This window comes from Sus scrofa, chromosome 14 (genome assembly GCF_000003025.6).
Source record: "Sus scrofa isolate TJ Tabasco breed Duroc chromosome 14, Sscrofa11.1, whole genome shotgun sequence".
NCBI lineage: Eukaryota > Metazoa > Chordata > Mammalia > Artiodactyla > Suidae > Sus > Sus scrofa.
In genome coordinates, this window is record NC_010456.5 from 28,517,720 (window position 1) to 28,541,565 (window position 23,846).

Below are 23,846 nucleotides of genomic sequence, written 5' to 3' on the forward strand. Positions count from 1 at the left end.
AAAAAAAAAAAAAAGAATATATATGTATATGTATGACTGGGTCACTTTGCTGTACAGTAGAAATTAGCAGAACACTATAAATCAACTATAATTGAAAAAATAAAAATAAAAAAAAGAAAGTTAACCAGCGTAGCTAATGTGAGGCTGCATAAACGACAAATGTAAATGTAAGGAAACAGTTGAATTTTAAGTAGGTCCATTCAGGCACTGATCATTCTGCACGTGACCCGAAAACAAGGACACTTTATTTCCTTTCTCCCACTGTACACTGACCTCTGCTTATATGCCATTTTGTCCCCAGATCCCAGCTTTGGGGTCACATCTCACATTGCACCAGCCACCTCTGACTTGGGGGATCTGGGGGACTTGGAAGCACCTCCAGAGGAGAGTTTGGCCGTGGGAAGGCTCAATATTTTCCAGAACTCTTTCTCAGAGCTAGCCAGCTCCCCTCTCTGCTCCCAGGGGAGCCCAGAACTCTGATGGTTTCCCTATGAACATTGCCAGCGTGGTTTTTAACAGGCAGTTGCTGTGCAAGTGCCCATCAGGCCGAAAAGAATGAAGCAAATCAGCATGTGCTGGCACAGGAGAGAGACAGAAATGTGGTGGGCGGAAAGGGCCCTTGCAAGGCTGTTGGTAATGCACACAGTGGGCAGAATAGCGCCCCCTGAAGATGCCCAGGCAAAAGGAGCCTGGCAGATGTGACTAAGGACATTGAGATGGAGAGACCATCCCGGGCGAACCGCACAGACCCTAAATGTAACCACAAGTGTCCTTTTGAGAGGGAGACAGAGAGTTTGCAGCAACCTGGATGGGCCTAGAGATTATCATACTAAGTAAGAAAGTGAAAGACAAATACCATATGATATCACTTATATGTGGAATCAAGAATATGGCACAAATGAACTTATCTATGAAACAGAAACAGATTCACAGATAGAGAATAAACTTGTGGTTGCCAAGAGGGAGGGGGTGGGGGAGGGATGAGTGGCGAGTTTGGAGTTAGCAGATGCAAACTAGTATATATAGAATGGATAAACCACAAGGACCTACTTATAGCACAGGGAACTCTATTCAATATCCAGTGATAAACCGTAACAGAAAAGAATGTATATATATGTATAACTGAGTCACTTCGCTGTACAGCAGGAATTAACACAACATTGCAAATCAACTATATTTCAGTAAAATAAATTTGGTGTTCCCTGGTGACCTAGCCCATTAGAGATCAGGCATTATCACCGCTGTGGGTCGGATCGATGCTGTGGCTTGAGTTTGATCCCTGGCCGGGGAACTTCTGCATGCTGTGGGCACGACCAAAAAAATATAAATTAAATAAATTCGAAAAAAATAAAAATAGGAGTTCCCGCTGTGTTACAGTGGGTTAAGGATCCAGCATTGCCACAGCTGTGGCCTAGGTCACAGCTGTAGCTTGGAATCGATCCCTGGCCCGGGAACTTCCATAAACTGTGTATGCAGCCAAAAAAGAAAAAAAAATTAAATAAATAAAAATTTTTAAATTTTTAAAAGAGGGAGGCAGAAAGAGACTTGACTACAGAAAGGAGGATTGGACAGTGGAGAAAGGACAGCTTATTCAATAAGTGGTGCTGGGAAAACTGGACAGCCACATGGAAAAGAATGAAATTAGGACACTCCCTAACACCACACACAAAAATAAACTCGAAATGAATTAATACCTAGATATAAGACCAGACACTATAAAACTCTTAGAGGAAAACATAAGCCAAACCCTCTCTGACATAAATGACGGCAACATCTTCTCAGATCCACCTCTTAGAGTATTGACAGTAAAAGCAAAAATAAAAAAATGGGACCTAATCAAACTCAAAAGTTTCTGCACAGCAAAGGAAACCCTAAACAACACAAAAAGACAACCCACAGAATAGAAGAAAAGCTTTGCAAGTGAATTAACTGACAAGGGATTAATCTCCAAAATTTATAAACACCTTCTGCAGCCCCATACCAAAAAAACCAAACAACCCCATCAAAAAACAGGCAGAAGATCTAAACAGACAGTTCCCCAAAGAAGACATACAGATGGCCGAGAAACACATGAAGAGATGTTCAACATCACTCGTTATTAGAGAGATGCAAATCAAAACCATTCTGAGTATCACTTTACACCAGCCAGAATGGCCATCATCAAAAAGTCTCCAAACAATAAGTGCTGGAGAGGGGGTAGAGAAAAAGGTGGGATTGTAAATTGGTGCAACCACAGTGGAAAGCAGTATGGAGATTCCTCAGAAAACTAAACATAGAACTACCATTTGATTCAGCAATCCCACTCCTGGGCATCTACCCAGAGAAACCATGACTCGCAAAGACACACGTACTCCAATGTTTATTGCAGCACTATTTACAATAGCCAAAACATGGAAACAACCTAAATGTCTATCGACAGAGGAGTGGATCCAGAAGATGTGGTACATATACACAATGGAATATTACTCAGCCATCAAAAAGAACGAAATACCGGCATTTTTAGCAACATGGATGGACCTAGAAAACTACCAAGCTAAGTGACGTCAGTCATACAATGAGACACCAACATCAAATGCTTTCACTGACATGTGGAATCTGAAAAAAGGACAGACTGAACTTCTTTGCAGAACAGATGCTGATTCACAGACATTGAAAAACTTATGGTCTCCAGAGGAGACATTTTGGGGCTGGGGGGATGTGCTTGGGCTGTGGGATGGAAATCCTGTGAAATCAGATTGTTATGATCATTATACAACTACAGATGTGATAAATTCATTTGAGTAATAAAAAAATCAAAAAAGAAAAAGAAAAGAGGATTGGAAATTATAAGCGAGAAGTTTGAGTGATGTGAAGTCCTGAGACAAGGAATGGAAGCAGCTTCCAGAAGCGAGAAAAGGTGCGGAAGTCATTCTCCTCTGGAGCCTCCAGAAGGAACCTGCCCTGTCAACGTTTTTGTTTGTTTTTGTTTTTGTTTTTGCTTTTTAGGGCTCCACCTGCGGTATATGGAGATTCCCAGGCTAGGAGTCGAATCGGAGCTACAGCTGCCAGCCAACACCACAGCCACAGCAATGTGGGATCCAAGCCGCGTCTGCAACCTACACCACAGCTCACGGCAACGCCAGATCCTTAACCCACTGAGCGAGGCCAGAGATTGAACCAGCAACCTCATGGTTCCTAGTCGGATTCGTTTCCACTGTGCCACGACAGGAACTCCGCAGACAGCATCTTGACCTGCCTGGGCAACCTGATTTTGGACTTCTGATCTCCAGCCTGTGAGAGAATAAGGTTGTGTTGTTTAAGCCACTGAATTGATGGACATTTGTTACAGCTGGAATGGGAACCCCCCCTTTTTTAAAGCAGAGGTAGTTCAAAATTTATTTATACATTTGTTTAAAAGAGCATGAAAGAAGATTATTTTTTCCACTTGCTCATACCTGTACACTGGATTAAGAAGGGAGGGATTAAAATCTAAAGAGGAGCTCCTGTTGTGGCTCAGTGGGTTAAGAACCCAGCATAGTGTCTGTGAGGATTCGGGTTTGATCCCTGGCCTCACTCAGGGGGTTAAGGATCCAGCATTGCTGTGAGCTGTGGAGCAGGTTGCAGATGCGGCTCAGATCCAGCATTACTATGGCTGCTGTGTAGGCCAGCAGGTGTAGCTCCGATTCGACCCCTAGCCTGGGAACTTCCATATGACACAGGTGCGGCCGTAAAATATATACATACATACAAAAAAAAAAAAAAAATCTGAAGAGATTCCAGAGCTTCCTCAGGGCTTCACCCATACCTGATCTGAGAATCAGATGAGAACTAGCTGCATAGAGAAACTAGCACAGAGCACCCATAACTCTCATTAACCTAAAAGCATCAACGCCTTGAGGGCAGGTGGTAGGTCTTGCTCATACTGCTGGTGTTTGGTGACTAATCCAGGGAGGCACTCCACAAATATTTAGCCTTGTGTTGTGGGTGGGTCTTGTCATTATGTGTTTGATGACAGCCATGGCTGCTGGCTCCCTCATAGATAAGAAGTTTCCTGGGGTTAAATTTTCTCCCTTCTGTCTCCCCAGGGTCTAGTCAGTGCTCAATAAATGTTTGTTAAGTGAATAATTGATCATCCAGTCTTCGTCAGCAGCTGGGCTAGTGAAAATGAGATTAAAAATATACAGTTCCCACCTTCAAGGGTTCTGCATCTACTGAGGGTATGCCTGTAACACCCTCAGACATCAAGCTGAGGGTGTTACAAGTACACAAGACACCTCATTTCATCCTTAGACAAATCTAAGAGACAGGGGCCTGCCAGAGACAGCTCACATAGGGGTCAGTGGGGAGACGAAATGAAGGAATGTATACAGCGAGGCAGGCTAAGGGAAGCAACTGGGGTGAGGCAGTCCCGAAGGTCTGCAGCACGGGGACCCCTTACTGCTGCTAGACGTGAGGGTCAGGGACCAGAGCAGCGCCTGGAGCCAGAGAGGATAGCCTGGGAGGCAGAATACTGGCCTGCAAAGATACTCGCAACTGGATTCCTGGAAACCATGTGTAGGTTGGGTTACACGACCAAGGGGATTGAAGGTTGCAGGTGGAATTAATGTTGCTAATCAGATGACCCTGGGATGGGAAGTTTTGGACTTCCAGGAGGCTCGTTGTGTTCACAAAGGTTCTTGGAGTTCCCGTTGTGGCTCAGCAGGTTAAGAACCAGATATAGTGTCTGTAAGGATTCAGGTTCAATCCCTGGCCTTGCTTAGTGGGTTAAGGATCCGGCGTTGCCATGAGCTGCAGTGTAGGTCACAGACACGGCTTGGATCCCATGTTGCCATGGCTGTGGCATAGGCTGGCTGCTGGAGCTCTGATTTGACCCTTAGCCTGGGAATTTCCATATGCCGCAGGTGCAGCCATACAAAGAAAAAAAAATCACAAAGATTCTTAAAAGTGGAAAAGGGAGATAGGAGTTCAGAGTCAGAGAGGTTAGAGGGTAGAGGGGAGGACCTGAGCCAAGGAATTGGTGGCTTCTGGAAAATGGAAAAGGCAAAGAACAGACACTCCCTTGAAGCTTCCAAAAGGGACCCAGCTCTGCTGCAAGCTTGATTTTAGCCCAGTGAGTTCTGTGTCAGAATTCTGACCTCCAGGCTCTAAAAAAGCAAGTTCATGTCATTTTAAGCCACCAAGGGTGTGCTCATTTGTTACTGAAGTAATAGGAGGCCAATATAGGAAGCTCTCAGAAAGGGCTGCTTCACTAGCAGTGACATTCAGTAGGGGGACAATCCACTGCCTGTAGGGAGGGACTTAGGGGCGCAAGTACCCAACCTTCTTCCCCCACCCTGCCCCCGCTCTCTGATCTGTCCTTCCCCCCCACCCCATCTTTTTGGGGCCGCACCTGCAGCGTATGGAATCTCCCAGGCTAGGGATCAAATCGGAGCTGTAGCTGCCAGCCTACACCACAGCCACAGAAACACAGATCTGAGCCACATCTTCGACCTCCACCATAGCTCATGGCAGCACCAGATCCTTAACCCACTGAGCGAGGCCAGAGATAGAACCTGTGTCCTCATGGATACTAGTTGGGTTCGTTACTGCTGAGCCATGATGGGAACGCCACTCTGATCTGTTCTGATGCTTCCCATTGGTCAACCCCCACCAGAGCCCAGAGGGTAGGGGGTGTCTTAATGCAGCTCCTGGGGTACAGTCACAGCCCCTGCAGACGTGGAGCCAGGGCAGAGAGGGTGAGTGAGATCATCATAAATAATCATCTGCATTTTAAGCTTGAGGAATAGGAGGCTGAGAGAAGTTCCTTGCTTGAGCAAGGAAACAAGCAGGTGATTCAGGATTTGATCCCAGGACCTTCTGGCTCCTGAGTGCTTCTCTTCGCCAGGAGCAGAGCAGAGCATCTGTACTGGGAGCCCAGCCACGTGAGCACGTGGTGCATGTGCGTATGTGTGTGTGTGTGTGTGTGTGTGTGCACACGAGTGCCAGTGTACTTGCAGCTTCGCACGCCCACCCAGAGCGCCTCAGCCCCGGGCATGTGTTGCTGTGGGCGTTCTCTTTTTTCCGATCTCTGTTACCACCAGCAAGTTTCAAAAGCAGCGAGAGAGAGAGATGAAATGACACTTTTACTAAACAGGAACCATCTCCCACAACCTCCGCTCGCTCACAGTGCCTCCGTGTCTAATTAGGGGTTGTGTCGTTCGGGGGTGTGAACGTGAAATTGTTGCTCCCTCCCCAGGCGGGCGGTGGGTGTGGGCGCAGCCGACTCCCGACTCCGGGAAGTGGGGCTTCTCCGTGGGCTCTGGCAAAGCTGCGTTGGGCCCAGGAGACGATGGGAGTGCTGAATGCCATGAGGCAGAAGGGCTGCGCGTGCACTCATGGGTCTTCCGTGAAGCAGGACGTGCCAGGCCTCTTGTATCTGTAGTATTACAACTCTGTTTTTCATGGCTCTACGCTTTGGAGGCTATTTCCTCAAACCAGAGCTGAAGGGGGAAAGAAAAGTTTTAACGCAGGTGAGGGCCAACTGCATGTGATTCCACTGCCTCCTTGTAGCAACCGGGGAACTCTCATTACACCCAGCAGAGGGTGAGAGACACGCTGGGATCAAGAGCAGTCCTGCCCTAGAAAAGACAAAAAGACAAAAAGACAAAAAAAAAAAAAAAAAAAAAAGAGCAGCCCTGAAGTTCTGCACTTGGCCCTGGGGCTTGGTGGTGACCCTTTAAAGCCGCTCTGGCCATCCTCCCTGTGCTCAGGCCTCAGCTCCTCCCACACCCCCAGCTGCTTTCCGGCTTGAACTTTAGCATATGTTAGTCCCTCTAATGAAAATGCTGTTCCCTGATTTCTTGGTGAAAGCTGCTGCTGACCCTGTTCATCTTCCAGGCCTCATCTTAAAGATCTGTTTCTTTGCGGGCAGAACAGAGTCACATTCAAGGGCTTGTGCCGTCAGATCACCTGGGTCCGAATCCCAGCTCTGTCACTTGAACTGGGTAACCTCAGGTGAGCTGCTGAAGCTTTCGGGGCCTCAGTTTTACCATCTATGAAGTGGACCTAGAAAGAGCACCTACCTCATAGGGTTGCCATAAAGGCTGAGTGAGGGAATTAAAAGAATGCAGAACACCTTTATATATTATTATTTTAAAATATCATCACTCTGCTCTGGGATGGGACATTTGCTCCTCTGACCCTCTAGAATGATGAGTTCTTCAGAGGCTGGGACTTCCCTCCTCCTTTTTTTTTTTTTGCCTTGGCACCTCCAGCTGTCGAGGACATGGGAGTATGAATGCTTGTTGAATGAATTACTGACTGACTCGGGCTGGATGCTGTGTGAAAAGTGCTTAGATCCAAAGGTTGGTGAGATGAGATTTAACCCTGATGGGAAGGGCACTTAACTGGGACCTTTCCCTGCAGAGCTGGGAGCACAGATCTTCCCACCAATAACCTGTGAGGACCTGAGGTCTGCTGTGAGGGGCTGAATTGTGTCCCACCCATTTCCTATATTGAAGCCCTGAGCCTAGTACTTTGGAATGTGACTATATCTGGAAATGAGGCTCTAAAGATGTGATGGAGTTAAAATGAGGCTGTTGGGGTGAGCCCTAATCCAATCTGACAAATGTCCTTATGTGACGAGGTGGGGATACCAGGGATCCACACACCGAGGAAAAGCCACGTGAGCACACTGTGTGAGGTGTCCATCTGTAAACCAAGGAAGGATGCCTCGGGAGAAACCGCGTCTGCTGACACCTTGATCTTGGACTTCCAGCCTCCGGAATCGAGAGGATCCATTTCTGTTGTTTAAGCCACCCAGCCTGTGGTACTTTGTGATGGCAGCCCGAGCTGACTCAGGCACCTGCCAACAGCCATTGAGTGTGCCATCTTGGAACCCATCCTCCAGCCCCACTCAAGCCTTCAGATGACCATAGCCCTGGCTGAACATCTTGGCTGCAGCCTCACAAGAGACCCCAAAGTAGAACCACCCGGAGATGCTGATCTCAAATTCCTGATGCCCCCAAATGATGTGAGATAATAAATATTTATTCTTGGTTTAAGCCGGTAAGTTTTAGGGTATGCAGTGGTACATAACAACATACCTGCCATGGAAGGAGCCACCTCCAGCTCCCAGACTTGGCTTGACACACATAGCCTGAGATCTCTCATGGATACAGAGACACAGATTCTAGCTGTTATTTCTGCTGTTTAGTTCAAAGACTGATTCACGCTTGGCATGTAGTTGATGCTCAGCAAACACTTGTCAACAATGAATGAATAATAAACTCAGAATTCTGTGGGTGCCTCCCAGGCAGATGGATACTTAATCAGGGCATTTTTCCCCCTCCAGAACTATTTTTAAAGTCCTGCAAGGAAAGACACTCTGAAAATTTCCCTTAGCAACTTTTCTAAATGTCTAGCAACCCTTGATGTCATGAATTTCTTCCTCACACCCAACCCAGTTTCCACCTATTACAGTTGAAACTCCTTTCTCTCTCTCTCTCTTTTTTGAAATTTAAATCCTCTGATTGTTTGAACAAATATCTGCCATAGCCAGGTCCTTTAGTGAGGACAGAAATGACAGAGGTCCCTTTGCCCTTGAGGAGCAAGGCTGTAGGCTGGGAGTCAGGTGGCCTGAATTCTAGTTCTTTCCCGTAAATAGGCCTCAGTTTTCCTAGTAGATAATGAGGGCTTTTTGCTAGAATGGGCGAAGCAAGAAGCTCTGATCCTGTGCAGATTCCCCATAGTTGGGCCTGGCTGCCTGAAGGTCCAGGTTGAAGATCCAGAGGTGATGCCCAAACTCAGTGGGAGTGAGAGAGCTGAGATCGATTAGTGATGTCTGCTCAGGCATGGCACATAGAAGTGATGCATATTCACCAACCCTGAGCTTGGCCATCTCAGAATTTCCTGCAAACTCTGACCATCTCTGACTTGGGGAAACTTGTGGAATGTAAACTCACAAACATCAAGTTGGTGGCTCTTGCAGCCAAGATCCATGGAGAATTCTGAGCAGGGAACAGTAGCTTGGGCCAGGGAGCCTTTCCAGTCGGTAATTGCGTTCAGAGCACACAGATGGTGGCTTTTCTAGGGAGCTGAGAGAGGAAGGCGTGGAGTGAATCGGGGGTGTTGACTCAGCCTGTTCTGCACTGAGGAACATTTCAAGGCGTGAGAAGGGACGTCAGAGGTGGGTAGTCCCAGCTGACTCTCCTTCCCCTGAGGTCCTAGAACCTTCTTTGGGCCTGAGAATGGGGCTCCTTGACTTGCAGCAATTAATCTACCCAGGCAGATTCCGGGCTCTGGGGAATTGGATGCATGTCAGGATGGAGGCCACCACCATTGTCTTATGGAAATGTTTTTTTTTTTTTAGATGTGCCTTTGGCATGTGGATGTTCCTGGGCCAGGGATCAAACCAGCACCACAGCAATGACGATGCCAGACAAGGATAATTGCTGAGCCACTAGGGAACTCCCTGGAAATGCAATATTGATGATAATAATATACAAGAATATCCACATTGACCACCATTAATTGAGCACTTACTGTGTGCCAGGTATGGGGGATACACTTCATATCAATTCTTTCATGCAACCTCCGGGGCTCTCCTATGAAGTTGGTGCTGCCCTGACCCCTGTAGCCCACAGAAGCCAGAGTGACCTTTGCAAACATTACCCAGACCATGTCAATTCCTGCTTTAACCCCCAGTGGTTCCTGTTGCTCCCAGAAGAAAATCTGTACTTGTCGTAGGAATTTCAAAGTCCCTCCCCGCATCTCATCGCCTACCCCCTCTTCCTGTCCATTCAGTCTGCTCGAAGGCCTTCCTTCTGCTTTTCAGGCACAGATCTGTGCCTGCCTCAGGGCCTTTGCACTTGTGGTTCCCTCTGCCCCAGGGACTTTGCCCCCAGAGGTCTGCAAGGCTGGCTCCTTCTCACCTTTCAGTTCTCTTGTGAATTGCCTTCCCTGACCTCCTTATCTAAATAGCCTGGACCCTCCCCATCGCTGGTTGTTAGTCAGTCTGCTCTACTTTCTTCCTGCCCTCAGTCTCCCTGACATTATAATGGAGTGTTTCCTGCTGTCTGCTTGTTGCCAGTCTCTCCCTACCCTGGAAGGTCATCTCCACCAGAACTCTCCCCAGTGAGGAGCCCTCAGTGTCCTAGGGCCTCCTCTGTGCTATTCATCATAGAGAGAACAATGGTGTCGCCAAGGGGTCGTCCCCCTGGCCACTTGGGGGTGGAGGACAAAGCGCCAGGACCTCAGCCAGTGGCCTCTAGGAAGATGCCCTCCCCCAGGGAGGGTCAGGATGGGAGTCCAGAGATGGATTCTCCTTGGGGAAATTAGCAGTTTTTCACCCCTTGCCACAAACAAGGAGAAAGTCAGAGAAGAACGGTCACAATGACAGCACGGTGGCGTCACCAGCACCAAGCCCTGCACATTCCCCATGTGTTGATTCATCTGCTTCTACAACAGCCTCTGAGGCCAGCTGATGTGAGTTTGTCACCGAGACGCCGGTTTTTCCTCATCATTGAAATCAAAACATTTCTGACAACCCTTGGCTTGTTGCCGTGTTAAGTGGCGACACTTTTTTCTCTGGGGGACAAAACATCACTGTGCAGCTTACACTGCTGGCAGCTTCACTGTATTGAAAGATGGTATCACTGTACCCACTTTCTGGATGAGAAAATCGAGGCCCTGGGAGGCTGACCTTGTCCAAGAGCATGGCGTGGTGAATGGGGGAACCTGAACACTGGTCCTGGAGAGGCTGGCTCTTGTGCCCACCTCGAGTTAGAGCTGCCAGGTGCCAACATCCCCTGGGGCGCCTGGGAAGTGCCACATATGTGTCAGTGACCAGCATGCACTGGGGAGCACACAGGCCTGGACAGTGTGACTATTTTTTGCCCAGATGAATAATATCGTGGTGTTCCCCAGAAATCCATTTGGAGGCCAATAGATCTTATCTTCAGAGGCAGAGATAAAAGATAGCTGGCCACGTAAGCAGCCAACACATCTGCCTCCTGTAGAGGCTCTGGGGCCGGGGAAACAGGAGGTCAGGCTGGCTGTCTGTGACGGCTGTCCGTGACCACTGTCCTAAGGCCAGATCCTCAGAGTCAAGCATATGGACAGAGGACAGGAGGTGTCTTAACCTCAGGGGGCTGAGAGGCTGGGGGCCCCCAGGCTTTGAATCAGAACTCCTATATCCACAGTCTCGTCCACTCTGTACCCTATGACTACAGGTGAATAAGAACAAGGCCAGGGGAAGGACACTGCAGGGGTCCAAAGCAAAACTAGGGAGTTCCCGTTGTGGCTCAGCAGGTTAGGAACCTGATGTGGTCTCCATGAGGATGCAGGTTCAATCCCAAGCTTCACTCAATGAGTTAAGGATCTGGTGTTGCCGCAAGCTGTGGTGTAGGTCACAGATGAGGCTCAGATCTGGTGTAGCTAAGGCTGTGGCATAGGCCTCAGCGAAAGCTCCAATTCAACGCCTAGCCGAGGAAATTCCATATGCTACAGGTGCCACCATAAAGAGAGAGAGAAAAAAAAAAGCAAAACTAATTTTAAAAACAAAATTGGGTTGAGAAAGCTGAGTTTGAGTCTTTGCTGAATCAATGAGCAGCTGGGTGACTTTGGGCAAGTCGCTTCATGTCTCCAGGCCTCATTTTCCTCATCTGGAAAGTGGGGATAATAGCCACTTGAATGAATTGTTATGAAAATGAAATGAATTAATATATGAGAAATGTTTAAAAAATATCATTTGGCATACAGTAGGCATGTTATGAAAGTTAGCTACAAGCATATGTCCATATACATGCAGAGAAAAAAGACTGAAAGAAATAAATTAACTGTCCATGGAGATTGTAGCACTACAATGAGGTGATAAAAAGCTTTTATTTCTTATTTAGACTTGTAATTTTCTTTCTTTCTTTTTTTTTTTTTTTTTTTTTTTTTTTTGTCTTTTTGCCATTTCTTGGGCCGCTCCCGTGGCATATGGAGGTTACCAGGCTAGAGGTCTAATCAGAGCTGTAGCCACTGGCCTACGCCAGAGCCACAGCAACACGGAATCCGAGCCACGTCTGCAACCTACACCACAGCTCATGGCAACGCTGGATCCTTAACCCACTGAGCAAGTGAAGGAATCGAACCCGCAACCTCATGGTTCCCAGTCGGATTCGTTAACCACTGCGCCACGACAGGAAATCCTAGACTTGTAATTTTCTAAACGTTTTGTAATAAACAGCCACTGTCCTAAAAAAAAGTTTGAAACCTGTAGGTTGGAACATTCTTTACTGGCATTTACAGTTCTTGTTGTCTCTGGAGGTGGCCAGGTCTGTATTTACACCCTACTTTGTGGTTGATGGCTCTGGACCCCAGAAGGCAGGAAAAAAGTGGATGGGGGAGGGCTGGATGGCCCTGGGCCAGGAGACTGGATGTCATGGGTCACCTAGTGTAGGGTACTGGGGCTTCTGAACCGGGGGCCAGGAACATTGTCAGCCACTTTGGAAACAGTTTGCAAGTTTCTACTGAAGCTGAACTTCCCCCACCCTATAATCCAGCAATTCCTCTGTTTCAGCCAAAAGACCCCTGTTCCCAAAAGGGGACTCCTACCAGGGTACTAACTGCAGCTCTGTTCACAGTCGCCCCAGCAACCCAGCCGTTTCTCAACGGGAAAATGGAAAAAACACACTGTGGGGCTCACAATGAAATATTACACAGCAATGAAAAAGAGCTGCCCCCTCCTCTGGCATTCAACAGTGTAGAAGATACTCAGAGATATGATGTTGGGTGAAAAAACCTAGACACAAAGCATGTGTAGCTGTGATTCCATTTACATAAAAGGCAAAAAAAGGTCAAGATTTGGCTGCAGGGATAGAGGTCAGGAAATTGATCACTTTTGAGGAGAATGAAGGCGAAGTGGCTGAGGGAGAGTAAAGGGGCTTCTGGTCATATGGTCCATCTGGCTGTTGGCCACCCATTGTGTGTACTTTGGGAAATATATTGCTCTGTACTCTTGAGATTTATGCACTCTTTCGTATCTTGTATTTCAATAAAAATATTGGGGACAAAAGAGATATGAGATCAAGACCATTTCCTCTTCTGTTGGATGTTGCTGTGTTTGCTTAAACTGAATCTGCAGCAGCCATTTAGTGACCATGGGGCTATTAGCTGAGCTCAGAGCAAGGTCAATGGAGCAGGAAGATGGAAGGATCCTGGATTCTTTGTGGCCACGTTGCGACATTGTAGACGTGGGTCCGGGTCCTTCTCCTTGAATCTGGGTGGGCCTTTGTGATGGATTCGACCCGTGGGAGAAGAGAAAAGAATGCTGCTTGACTTTGAGGCTTGGTCAGTAAAGGTGAAATGACCTCCACCTGGCTCTCTGTTGGGGTACACACGGGACTCCTGACCATGAACTGCAGTGTAAGAAGTCTGGCTTTTCTGAGTCCACCTTGCTGGAGAGAACACATAAAGATGAAGGGAGATACCTGAGAAATACCAGCTATTTGTCTTCCCAGCCCAGGCGCCAGACACACACACGCAGATGGTGTCCTCAAGATCCAGCCTGGGAGTTCCCTTCATGGCACAGCGGAAATGAATCCAACTAGGAACCATGAGACTGTGGGTTCGATCCCTGGCCTCGCTCAGGGTAGTTTAAGGATCTGGCATTGCCGTGAACTGTGGTGTAGGTTGCAGATGCGGCTTGGATCCGCGTTGCTGTGGCTATGGCACAGGCCTGCAGCTGTAGCTCTGATTAGACCCCTAGCCTGGGAACCTCCATATGCTGTGTAGGTGCGGCCCTCAAAAGTAAAAAAAAAAAAAAAAAAAAATTTAATTAAAAAAAAAAGATCTAGCCTGAACCTCTAACACCTCCACCTGCCCCCTCTGAGACACCTTGAGCTTCAAACACCCAGCAGAGCCACTGCTGAATTCATGACACACAGACACTGCGAGAGAGTAAACGAGTATTGCTTTCAGCCTCTACATTTGGGGATGATTCGTTGTCTGGTCATAAATAAATGCGAGGGCCACCTTCATTGTAAGCATTCATCAAATGACGTAATTAGTCTCCTTTTATTGTTTAAGGCAGCAGCTGACAACCTTCTTCTGTAAGGGACTAGGTAATAAATACTTCAGGTTTTGCAGACCAGGTCTCTGTCCCAACTCGTCTTCTCTGCTACTGTAGAGTGAAAGCTGCCAGAGGCCCTACGCGAATAGGCTTGGCTGTGTTCCAATAAAAATTTATTAATAAAAACAGAGAGTCGGCCCACAAGCCATGGCTTGCGGCTCCTGGTTGAAGACGTGGTGGAGTTAGGTTTTTCTGTACCTTGCAGCCCGAAGCATCCCAGTGGCTACAACTATCCAGAGAGCGTGAGGTTAAGCGCAGCCGTGCATGGGCTCTGATTATATTACACAGGTTCAGGGAGGGGGAAAGGAGCCCTGGGCAGGGGCTGGTCCCAATCTTATCTCGCTCCAACCAGAAGGGCTGGTCTGTTCCTCACTAAGGGCTCTCAGAGCATCTTTTTTTTTTTTTTGTCTTTTTGTCTTTTCTAGGGTCGCTTCCCAGGCTAGGGGTCTCATCAGAGCTATAGCCGCTGGCCTACACCAGAGCCACAGCAACGCAGGATCCGAGCTGAGTCTGCGACCTACACCACAGCTCATGGCAACGCCAGATCCTTAACTCACTGAGCAAGACCAGGGATGGAACCCACAACCTCATGGTTCCTAGTCGGATTCGCTAACCACTGCGCCACGACGAAACTCCTCAGAGCATCTCTTATCAAGAGATTAGCAGCTCCCTTCCCTTCTCCTGGCTGGTCCTAGAATCTCTGGCAGGCCAGAGGACAAGCTCCCCCATATGAGGACATTGGAGCTAAAGCCAGGGACGGGACAGGCCTCTGCAAGAGAAGAGAGGAATGGAGGACAGACATGCACCTCCTCTCCTCCCGCCTCAGACAGGCCCGGGGGACCCCTTTCACCAACAGCAGCGGTGATTGTGCACACAGCGCTTACTGTGTGTGGCGCTTTGTCCTCGGTGTTCACAAACCTGTAACTTGGAGAAGAAAGTCTTGGAGGTGGACTTTCTTATTAGCCCCACTTCACAGATGAGGAAGGGGGCAAGCAGAGAGGGGAGGTCACTGTCCCCAGGACACACAGCAGGAAGTGGGATTCACATCAGGTTGACTGCTCCACGGCTGACATGGGCAGGAATCCCATGGCAGAAAGACAAGCTTAGGAGTTCCCTGGTGGCCTAGTGGTTGGGGATCTGGCATTGTCACTGCTATGGCTCGGGTCACTGCTGTGATGTGGAGTCTATCCCTGGCCTGGGGAACTTCCACATGCCGTGGGAGTGGCAAATAAAAGGCCACAGCCACACATTTCAGCCCACCAGGGCCACCACTGGGCTACCACCTCCTGCAGGTGGGCTGGGTCCCCCACTCCCCACCCCCTCCAGGCTGAAAGGGGGCTGATGTAGGCACCACTGCTGCTGGCTGCCTCCTTACTTGTCTTGTTTGTTCCAATTATGTCAAGTAAGCCATTATAATTTTACGTTTTTTAGATTAACATTTTTGCTCAAGGGCACAGTAATTAACAACGGCTGGGAGTTTAAGGATTCTGGGCAATAGAGAGGCAAAATTTTCCCCTGTAAATCTTTGGAAAAGCCTGTAGGCTGCTGGGCCACCCAAGCAAACCCTCAACCCCAGCAGGGGTAGGGGCTTCTGTACTTTAGCTGGATGAGGGGAGGAAACCACTGCTTGTCTCCCAGCCCAGGGCAGGCCACCACTCTCAGTGATGTGGGGGACATGCAGCAAAGGGACCTCCAACAGCCTGGATCTCCCCTTCCATCCTGTCCCTCTGGGCCTCTGCTGGGGATATTACTCTCCCCGCCGCAATTCCCTGGGCTGTGCCTTATCTGTGCCTGGCACACAGCAGGTGCTCGATAAATGCTTATTAATTGAGGAAATGGACAGAGATGGCAACCTGGTGGCCCACAGGTCAAATCCAGCCACAGATGTGTTGGATTGAGGCAGCATAAATAGTCCTACCATCTGATAATATTTTACATGCATCAAAACATCCAGCTTCTAGAAAAGTCTAGAAAAAGAAAGATTTCTAGCTACATTGGGTCACATTCCCTTGTGGCAGCAATTGCGGGAGGTAAAATGTGGCTACCCTCGCTAGATGGGGTGTGGGTTCAATTTGCCACAGTCCCCACTACTCCTTATTGCCCCACACCCAACCACGCTGCTCTCATATTACCCATCTGGCTCCACAGGCGTGAATACTCTTGATTTGGAAAGTTTCCCCCTAGTGGCTACGTTGTGAGTCTCTTGCTCACCTAACAGTTCAGGGTTCAGAGTGAGTATTTAGGTGGAGGGGAGTTTTCTTTCCTCAGTCATTCACCTCTCAGGCTCCCAACATCTTGTGGTTCCACCATGTCCCTGAGCTTCACACTTACAGCAGCTTCCAGTTGGTGGAAAAGAAAGGGATCAAGGAGCAAACAGTGGAGGCTTGGAGGGTCTGCCTGCAAGAGCTCAGTCACATGGCCACTGCTAGGTGCAAAGGACGATGGGAAGTGCCATCCTGCTGGTTGCCCAAAGGAGGGGAGAGTGGATTTTGATGGGCAGCTAATGGTGTCTGTCCATCACTGGCTTCTCTCTCCCAGCCCCAGAAGCTATCATCTCCTCCTGGGCTCACAGTCTGGCTTATCATTATATATTCCCCACCCTCATATATTATCTAGGGCATCAACTTGATACCTGGAGCTCTTCATAGCTCTGCCTTTGCAGTTCAAAAGCCCAGGTTCTGATAACTCAAAAGCTTTGCCCTCTGGGAGTTCCCATTGTGGCTCAGCAGGTTAAGAACCTTATTAGTATACATGAGGATGTAGATTTGATTCCTGGCCTAGCTCAGGGGGTTAAGGATACAGCATTGCTGTGAGATCACAGATGTGGCTTGGATCTAGGTTTGCCGTGGCTATGGCGTAGGCGCAGTTCTGATAGGACCCCTAGCCTGGGAACTTCCATGTACCACAGGTCAGGTGCAGAAGAAGGAAAGAAAAAAAAAAAGCTTGCCTTCTGAAACTGAATAGGCTTTTTTATGTTTTTCTACTCTCTTATTCTTCCCCTGGGCAATGAATGCTTCATTGTCTAGTTTGGCAGAGGACAAAGGGCAAAGGGCAAAGAAAGAACCCTTCTTTGGGTTCAATAGGATAAAATGGCCCTTGATTGGAAACCACATCCTACCATCACAACCCGGCAATTCCACTCACACGCATTTACCGGAGAGAAGTGAAGACCTGTGTCCCATATATTCTCAGACACAAACGTGCTGAGCTGCTTTATTCAGAAGAGCTAAAAATTGGAGACACCTAATATCCATCAGCTGGTAACCAGATAAATTTCATTTACCAGCACAATGGATCCCATTCAGCAATAAAAAGGAGTGAAGTGTTGGAGATCCCCTGGTGGCTCAGTGGGTTAAGGATCTGGTGTTTTCACTGCTGTGGCGCAGGTTCAATCCCTGGCCCGGGAATTTCTGCATGCTGTGGGTGTGGCCAAAAACCCCCCAAACCAAAAAACACTTTGTGAGACTTAAAATATGTGTGTGTATATATCATTGCAACGGCAGTGGCTTGGGTCACTGCTATGGCACAGGTTTGATTCCTGGCCTGGGAATTTCCACATGACATGCAGGTGGCCCCCAAGAAAAGAAAAAAGAAAAAATATATACCTATAAGAGGGAGAGAAGTGTTGACACGTGTCGCAATGTACGTGAATCTCAAAATCTCTATACTAAGTCAGAGGTGGGCAAGCCTCTTTTGCAAAGGCTCAGGCAGAATATTTCTGGCTTTGTGGAACTTCCTGTCTCTGTCTCAACTCTCCTATTTTACCTTTGCGGTGTAAAAGGAGCCAGAGATAGTGCCTAAAGGAATGGGCATGGCTGTGTTTTAATAAAACTTTTTGTGAGCCCTGAAATTTAAATTTCCTATCATTTTCACGAGTCATGAAATATTCTTCTTCTTTTGATTTTTTTTTCAACCATGAACTAAATGTAAAAACCCAGGAACTCATTCATTGCTGGTAGGAAGGCAAAAACAGCAGAACTGCTTGGGAACACTTTTTGGTGGTTTTGTATAGAACTGAAAGCGCACTGACCCTGCGATCCAGCTACTGCGCTTTTACCTGTTTCCGAAGGGAGGTGGTAACTTACGTCCGCACAAAAACCTGCCCGCGGATAGTTATGGCAGCTTTACACATAATCGCCCCAACTGGAAGCAGCTGTGATGCCCTTCAGCAGGTGAATGGATAAACTGTGGTCCATCCAGACAATGGGATTTTATTTGGCACTAAAAAGAAATGAGCTAGCAAGCCAGGAAAAGACATGGAGGAAACATAAATGCCTATTTCTAAGTGCAAGAAGCCCATCGGAAAAGGCTACCTATGTGTGATTCCATCTTTCTGACATTCTGGGAAGGTAAAACTAGGGGGACACTAAAAAAAGCCCAGTAGTTGTCGAGGGTTGTGGGGAGGGACGGATGAAAGGCAGAGCAGAGGGAGTGTTGAGGGCTGTGACAGTGCCCTCATGGCAGGTATCTTTTATTATACATTTGTCCAAACCCATAGAGGGCCCAACACCAAGGCAGAGCCGGAATGTCAACTGTGGAGTCCCGGGAAAAATGACGTATCCATATTGATTCAGTCATTGTAACAAATGCGTCACAAGGTAATGCAAGATATTAATAACAGAGGAAGCTGTGTGTGGCGGGGGAGGGGGGTGGCGAGCAGGGCAGGAATGTGGGACATTTTGTACCATCTGCTCTGAGGTCAAGGCTGTCGGTCCTGTTCACCGTCTGGTGAGAAAGGAAGAGACACTTAGCAAACGTCTATTGAGTGAATGAAATGAGGTTAATTCCTCTGGGCCAGGCGGGGCAGGTGGGACGGGCTGTTAGCCTCGGGGGAGACTTTTGTCCCTGGAGCTTAATGGATGGACGGATGGATGAGGATGAGTCAGGCTCACGCGGAGTCCAGGAAGTGAAAACAGCCAGAGCAGAGGCTGAGACGTGGACAGGGCCTGTGAGTTTGGAAAAAAGCAGCTGGGTGTGGCCAGAAAACAGGTCAGGAGGCCAGGGGGGTGGCTGAGCATGTGAGCGTGTGGTCCCCAGGGTAGAGAGAAAGGGATCAGGTCATTTGTGGTCACATGTCCTTTGTATTAATTCCTCACGGCTACAGGCCAGTCTCCCTCATCCAGAGTGGTGACACTGGGCTGTTGGGTCCCTTTGCCTGGAAGCAGGTTAGGTCTGGGCGGTAGTTTCTACAGAGATGGCCAATTTTGGCTTTTTAGGCCCACATCTGCTGCATATGGAAGTTCCGAGGCCAGGGGTCGAGTCAGAGGTGCAGCTGCCAGCCTACACCACAGCCGCAGCAACACGGGATCTGAGCCACGTCTGCAACCTAGACCACAGCTCACAGCAATACCAGATCCTTAACCCACTGAGCAAGGCCAGGGATCAAACTTGCATCCTCATGGGTACTAATCAGGTTTGTAACCCACTGAGCCACCACGGGAACTCCCGGAACCTCCACTCCCGGAACCTCCACAAAATTCTTAATCACACCTGCAAAGTCTCTTTTGCCCTGGGTTATAGTGAACCCCTCAAAACTCAGATGTTGAAGCCCTAATCCCCAGAACATCAGAATGTAACTGTTTTCTGGAGATAGGATCTTTAAAGAGGCAATTGTGTTAAAATGAGGTCATTAAACCTCAGCCTACTGGCACCCACCCTCCCCTAGAAGGAGAGGAGATTAGGATACAAAGAGAGCAGAGGCGCAAGCGCACACACAGAGAGCCAGCTGACCCAGTGAGGACACAGTGAGAAGGTGGTTGTCTGCAAGCCAAGGAGAGAGGCCTCAGGAGAAACCAGCCCTGTCCACACCTTGACCTTGGACTCCAGCATCCGGGATTGTGAGAAAATATATCTCTGTTGTGTAAGCCCCCAGTCTGTGCTATTTTGTTATGGTAGCCTGAGCTAACACACCAAGTAAGGTAACATCCTCAGGTTGTGGGGGTAGGACAGCCCCTTCTGGGGGTGGGGGTGCGGGGTTATTCTTCCCACTACAAGGTGAGGATGCAGAAGGGGATGGACCCTGAGGGGAAGGAGGGGTGGGTGGGACACTGGACCCAGGTACTAGCTACTGCACCCTGCAGACCCTGGGGCAGCAGAGAGGCTCATATATTCCTTTTTCTGGGCGCTTCCTGATTCCCCAGTGGGGAGGGGGGATCCCATGATGGTTTTCAGCCAGTGAATGTGAGTGGAAGTGACAGTTCCAAGCTGAACATTCATTTGCCAGTGCAAGACCTTCCAGAAGTCTCCTTTGGCCACACCACCCCGCAGCCTGGGTCCAGGGGTGAGGACGTTGTACAGCAAGGTCCGTGGCTGACACACCATGCACTTGTCGTGTGAAGGACAATAAGACTTTGTGCGTCAAGTCACGGACATCATAGGGTTGTTTGGTAACTGCAACATAACCTGGCATAACCTGACGATTACAAACTCCCTTGCCCAACCACCTGGATAAGAAGTTGCCCCTAAGAATCTCACCAGCGTGGCCGATGAGCATATCCAAGTGGGGTGATAGAGGTGAGACCTGCTTAGAACGGCGACTGGCACAGAGCCTTCTCTTACTGTTTCTGCTATTAGTGTTGTGGTTGTTGTATGAGCACCACCCGCAGTGACCCTAAGAACAGGGGACCACAGGCACGTTTGCCATACATTCTAGAAGGCTTAAGTCTATGTTGATCATTTTGACCTTGGGAAGACAAAGTGACCTCTTGAAACCTCTCTACAATTTAATTTTATCATCCGGTGGGCGAGAGATCAGTGAGGAGCTGAGTGACAAAATCTGATAAAAGACAGGCACAATTCCTACCGTTGGAGAAAGGGATAAAGTCATTCCCACACTGAAGAGTTCTAAGTAGGGGAAGGGGGAGTTTCCACTGTGGCTCTATGGGTTAAGAACCTGACTAGTATCCCTGAGGATGTGGGTTCAATCCTTGGCCTCGCTCAGTGGGTTAAGGATCTGGCATTGCTGCAAGCTGTGGCGTACATGGCAGACGCGGCTTGGATCTGGCTTTGCTATGGCTGTGGCGTAGACCGGCGACTGCAGCTCCGATTTGACTCTTAGCCTGGGAACTATATGGTAACTATATGCTGCGGGTGCAGCCGTGAAAAAAAAAATGGGGAAGGGCCTGACCTGGTGGCTGGGTGGAGCAGAGGGAGATGGGAGAGCACTGAGATTGCTGAGCCACAGCCCCATGCCAGGGCAGAGGGTTGCATAAATGCATGAATGTACCTGCGCCCCTGCCTGAGACTTTGGCCACCCAGCATCTCTTCCACCACATGCTGTTGGTTATGAGTGAGTCACAAACATGCTTCAAGAGGGAGGTGATGAAAAGCTCCCCCTCAGGTGGGAGGAGAGTCAGGGTCCGAGGGTAAGAGGACCACGAGGGATGGGGGATGTTGCGGTGACCAGCTCTGAAAAATGCCCTCTGTCCCTGAGGGCCTGGACCCACTCCTGAGGGATCTCTCCTCCAGGCCTGGGTGTTTCCCATGGCCACCTGTCTGCTGGCTGCTTGGAAATTTCTGTCTCATCCCTCAGGCTCTGAAGTTTCCTCTCTAGGCTGTTCTCAGCAGAGTCCGCCAGCCTGCCAGGAGAGGGGTCTGATTACAGGTCAGGAACAGCCCTGAGGCCTCGCCTCATTGTGCATGGGCCCCCAAGCCTCAGACAAGAAGCTGCACTTGGCATTCTGGAGGAAAAAAAAAAAAAAAAAAAAAAAAAAAAAGAAAGAAAAAAGCTGCTTCCCTGCAGGGTTCTCCAGCAAGAAACCAAGAGTTTGGCTGCCTTACAGCCCCTCCCCCCCAACTAGCCTCCTGCTCCTGCAGACACGTCATCGGGTAGCTCCCGGCAGGGAACCAGGGAACGGCAGCTTCAAAGCTTCTCTTCCACACACCCCTGGGGGAGAATGGAGTTGGGGAGGTGGGGGCAGGGCTATCATCGAGCTGTCCCCAGCCTTGAGGGTGGCAGAGGCTGGCAGGAGGAGCTGCAGGGGAGCAAGCACCCTGCAGGCTCAAGGCGTCACTGTGCAGGTCCCTATGATTAATGGCCCCCTCAAACTGAGCTCTATCACTCATCCATCCATCCATTCATCCATCCACTTATTTATCCATTCTTTCATCCTAGTGTCCTTCAGTCCTAGTTAGGGCTGCAGCAGGAGACAGAGCATAAATAAACAAGGTAACTCTGGAATTCTGGGCAGTGGGAAGAGAGAACTCCATAAAAGGAGATGATGTGGGAGAGACCCATGGGATGTGGCTACTCTGGAGAGGCCACTGGGGACCCCTTTTGGAGGTGCTCTTTGATCCAAGCTGTGCCAAGTTCTGGGGAAGCAAATGTTCCAGGCAAGAGAATGCAGGTGCAGAGGCCCTGTATAAGGAGGTCTGTGTGGCTGGAGCCGAGGGTCCAGGCCAGACACAGAGCTCTCTCCCCAGCCCCACCCTATAGCACTCTGCTGCCTCCCAGTTCAGCCTAAAGCCCTTCGCTCAGTGTCTCCACCTTCCTTCACACCTCCCCATGCTCTGTGGCCGCCCCAAGATTTCTTGTATCCTAGTTTTTCCTCATGTTGCATTAGGATTTGTCTTTTTTAAAAAGATGGCCAGAACTTATTTATTTTGTAACTGAAAGTTGGTACCTTTTAATCATCTCCCAATTTTCACCCCCTGCAATCCTTAGAAACTACCACTCTATTCTCTATTTCTGTGAATTTATTTTTTTTAGATTTTATATGTGAGAGTATACAATATTTGTCTTTCTCTTTTATCTCATTTAGCATACTGTCCTTTAGATGTACCCCTGCTGTCATAAAAAGGAGGATTTCACTCTCTTTTATGGCCAAATAATAGTCCACTACATATGAAATAAAATGAAATTTATGTGTATAATAGAATACCCTGTATATAATATATAATGGAATACATAATATAAATGTAATGGATAATATATAATATTACATTATATATATTACATTCCACTGGATATAGACATGCGTATTTCACATTTTGATAAAGATTGCATTTGAAGCTATAGGTGACCTTGGGAAGTGTGGACATTTTAACAATATTAATTCTTCCAGTTCATGAACAAGGGATATCTTTCCCTTTATTTGTGTCTTCTTCAATTTCTTTTGCTAATATCTTATCGTTTTCAGCATTCACATTTTTTTCATCCATTTGGTTAACTTTGTTCCTAAGTATTTTATTCTTTTTGATGTTATGCCCTTTTTTTTTTGGTTTGGTTTGGTTTTTGGCCACACAGGTGGCACGTAGAAGTTCCCAGGCCAGGGATCGAACCCATGCCTTAGCAGTGACAATGACAGATCCCTAACCCATAGGCCCTCAGGGAATTCCTAGCCTTTAGTTTTCAAACAAGAGGCAGTGAGTCTGCATTCCTGATGACAGGAACATTTTTCATCCTCAAGGATGGAGGTAGCAGCAGCTGCTGGTCTAAGAACCCCCCAGAGGAGGTGGCCCGGCCCAGAATGGCTGAGGCAGGGGCAAAGGTGAAAGAACCTGAAGGACGTGGGGTTTAGCCAAGTGGGGTTGTCACAATGCTCACTGCCAGGGCTCTTCATCATCTTGAGGGCATTGACCTGTGGCAGGTCCACCACAGCTGGTCATCTGGACCTTCCACCTCTGTGAGGGGGCGGGGTACCATTGCCTCCGGAATCACCCTAAAATCTTGCTGGGCCTATCTCTGCTCAGGTCGCTATAACAACATAGCATTGACTGGGCAGCTTCAATGGCAAACAATGATTTCTCAGTTCTGGAGGCTGGACCTTGGGAC